We start from the raw sequence: 4,113 nt of genomic DNA on the forward strand, positions 1-4,113 counted from the left end.
TAACCACTATTTTTCAGAAAATGGCAAGAGCACTTCGAAAATTCTGATCAAAAAAGACATCACATAATGATCTTTTAACTTCAAGTTAAATTAACTTCGTCAAAAATGGTCATAATGAGATTTTTAAAAAAGCAATTTAAAGGTTGAAATCTCTACTTTCAAAATCAGGAATTGATATTTCAATCTAACTGATCTTTGACGGAGCTATACGGATACAAATGGATATTTGTCAAATCTAAAACATATCGTATAATTTTGTACACACTTTACAAAGGTCTATGGCGTGAGGTAAAAATTACACGAAAATGCGGTTTGCAGCAGTCGAAAGAGTGAATCTTTACCTTCAATTTCCTTTTTTATTGATTGTTGTACGATTTTTTTCCACCGAGTTATTGAACGTTAAAGTAGAAGTGATCACTTTTGCTTCATCGTTCAATAATTCGGTGAAAAAAAATCGTACAATGTTTAATAAAAAAAAAGGAAATTAAAGATAAAGATTCACACTTTCGACTGCTATAAACCGCATTTTCGTGTAATTTTTACCTCACGCCATAGACCTTTGTAAATTTTATAAAAAATTTTTAGATTTGACGGATATCCATTTATGTCCGTATAACTCCGTAAAGTATTAGTCATATTGAAATTTCAATTATAGATTTCGAAAGTAGAGATTTCAACCTTTAAAATACTTTTTTAATTTTTTGTCTGCGATGATTTTTCATTGAATTATGGTGTTCTGAATATTGCCCAATTTTTAGCGTGTTTGAAAGTGTTCCCTAGATTTTGTTGAGTAGTGTATATTACAGATCTACTTTACATGTTAGTACGGAGGACAACAATAACATCACAAATATCAATGAAAGCATAATAAGCAAGCAACATATAAATATTGAAGTAGAAACACCATGTCAGGAAACTTCTGATATTGCGACTCATGATAGCACAAGTTGTAAAGAAGTTAGTAAAAAATTATACACGTATGTCTTGGAGAATGGTTTTTAAAGAGTGGTCAAACTTATTATATTTTTCAATAAACAAATAATGATAATTTTAACGTACAGACATTCACAAGCAAAAGGAAGAAAAAGAGAATAACTGCACGTGTGTTGGACACATTTAAAGAAAATTTAGAAAATTTATCCACTAAAATAGATGAAGGAAGTGAAAAACGGTATGAATTACAATGGAAAATGTTACAAGAGCAACAAAAAATAAGAGAGTCATATGAAAACTTTGTGAAAGAAATGCACGAGCAATCCATTAAGGCCAATGAATTACGAAAAGATCGCAATAATATTTTGAAAGAATTGATACAAATAGCAAAAAAAGAAAGGCGAAGAAAAATAAGTAATATAAACACAGTATTTTGAAAAAGTACAAAGGTTTTTTATTTCATTGTTGGTAAAAGTACAAAGGTTTTTTATTTCATTGTTTGTAAAAGTACAAAATAGTATGTATAATTAAAAGATTCGATGTAGTTGATTACAAAAAATTATTTTTAATGTTTTTCTAGTTTTTTAAGTTTATTAAGAAGTCACATCCCAGTGAAAAATGATAATGGAATTGATATCGAATTGATGTCGATTCGACGTCGATTCCATAGTTATTTTTCACTGGGATGCGGGTATTCATATTAATAACAGTTCCTTTGCAATATTATATTGTGATATTAATAGGTTCTTTATAAGTACTCATTTGTTATATAATAAATGTACGAATAAATGTATTTAAAAACACTTCCACCGGTGTTGGCTTTACTTCTATCATACAAGCATATTGGGACTATTTTATAAGTCAATGGTTATATTATTATATTTGAATAACTTTTTACATTTTTAACGCGTTATTTCAGTACATATATCATTCCGTTTGTCTATGCCTGACTCATATTCTCTTATAGGTTCATTATCATGTATATTATGATTTTGTGCTTGTATATCTAGTTCCTCATCGTTTAGAGGTGCTTCGAACAATTCTAAATCTTCCAGGTTAGCTAGATTATGTAAAACGCAACATGCGTGTATAACACGCACCATGCGTGGAATATCTCTTAGTTTAAAATGGTACAGTTGACGGAACCGTTGCTTTAAAATGCCGAATGCATTTTCAATAATAACTCTGCACGAACTTAATTTTTGGTTAAAAATTTTTTGCTTCCTTGTCAAATGCCCGTTGTCTTTGTACGGAACAATTACTTGTAATAAACAAGGATATGCACTATCTCCTAATAAGATGTATTTATCTAGAACAAAATTGATAACATTAAAATACCGATTACTTTCTAGTTTCGACATTTTTCATTTATTTCCTAGTTTCAATAAACCTCCACATAGTTCACATAAATCGTTATATAGTGATGAATTTTTAAAAACTCGGGCATCGTGGACAGAACCCGGATACCCGATAAAGACATCTAAGAATTTAATTTTATGATTAACTGTCCCTTGAATGTGCAATGAAAAATATTGCTTGCGGTTAATATAATAAGAATCGGCATCTTCCAATGGTTTGTCAATTCTAACATAAGACCCATCCATAGCACCTAAGAAAGTATATGTAAGTAAAACATTTCTAATAAAACTTGAATAGAAATATAAGTAGATATAGTATAATACCAATGACATTAGGAAATCCTTTCTCTCGAAGTAAATAATTTGCGGTTTTTTCTTTTTCCTTTTGTGTTGGATATTTTATTACGTTAGGTGCTAAAGTCATAATAAACTCCGTGACTCTTGTAATTATAAACAATATATTTATGACCGTATATTTGAGAAACTCAATTAATATTAGGGTGTAACGGCCTATTACGGTTGGAGCTGGATCTTCGTTGCTTAAAATAATTCAATTTTGAATTACTAATATATACTATATATGTACTTGCATATATACCATATTGTAGTCTTTTTCAAACTGCGCGCCGAATAACATCGAATGTAAGTTAAACGGATCCATCACAATCGATCAAGCATTGTTCGTGTCTCGATAATTTAATGCTCAAGCGACTAACAATGTATCTTAGGCTATCCATCTTTTTCCGTTTCTTCCCGAATTTCGTGCGTGAAGATATACAACTTTCGGAGAGAATCACCTATCTCCTCTCAAACAGACGAGTTTCATAAATAGACAAAAGTTCAATCTCTTTTCTAATATAAACAAAAATCTATAATATAATAAAATGCTTGTTTTTTAATTAAATATGTAAATACGCATGTGTTAAATTTGTGCATTCGATGTGAAATAGTTTCACGTGATTTTCATCTTAGACCGACGTCATCATCACTTACTTCGCGTATGACTTGTTGCAATATAGAGCAACATTGAAATGTACCATATTTGCGAATACATACACAGCAAACAACATTTTTGAGTTATTAAAATAACTCAATTTTTAAATAAGTGAACAGACACAACAAAAATAATATATTTTATAATATAAAATTTAGTTTATTTAGTTCGGAAAAAATTCGGCGCGCAGTTTGAAAAAGACTACAATATGGTATATATGCAAGTACATATATAGTATATATTAGTAATTCAAAATTGAATTATTTTAAGCAACGAAGATCCAGCTCCAACCGTAATAGGCCGTTACACCCTAATATTAATCTTGTAATTATGTTATACAAGGTACTAATGGCAACTCCGAATCGATCAGTTACATCCCGATAGGATCCACTTTCGTGTCCGACAAACCATAGAAAGCATAATATATGTTTTTCTGCATTTATTTTTATATGTTCCCCTCGATCTGAAAAATAACAGACAATAAGCATAGTGTTCGATTTTAATTGTCTTAAGCAAATATCTTGAAGAATATATAAGATATAATAAAATATGTATTTTTCAGATGTTTCAAAGCAGAATATAGTTTTGATAGGGACATTAATTGGTCAAGTTGTTCCTTTTCTGGAAGTGCTAAAAAGATATAAAAACCTTGTATAGATGTAAACATATCCGATACTTCAAATCATCTTATTAATTCATATGCTATTGTTCTTGATAATCCAAAGTGCATTATAAAATCTTTAAAAATTGTAAACAATAAGGAGCATCCAGCCACAACGCTTGATGTGTTTAGCTTAAAGTGTATATTTCAAAATAAAATTAGGTAAA

At 29.6% G+C, this 4,113-nt stretch overlaps 1 pseudogene; it reads right to left on the reverse strand.

The window, feature by feature from the left end:
* Window positions 1–1,835: 1,835 nt before the first annotated feature.
* On the reverse strand, window positions 1,836–4,015 carry LOC108769229 (putative nuclease HARBI1; annotated as a pseudogene).
* Window positions 4,016–4,113: the final 98 nt, after the last annotated feature.

This window comes from Trachymyrmex cornetzi, unplaced genomic scaffold, assembly GCF_001594075.2.
Source record: "Trachymyrmex cornetzi isolate Tcor2-1 unplaced genomic scaffold, Tcor1.1 scaffold88, whole genome shotgun sequence".
Classification (NCBI taxonomy): Eukaryota; Metazoa; Arthropoda; class Insecta; order Hymenoptera; family Formicidae; genus Trachymyrmex; species Trachymyrmex cornetzi.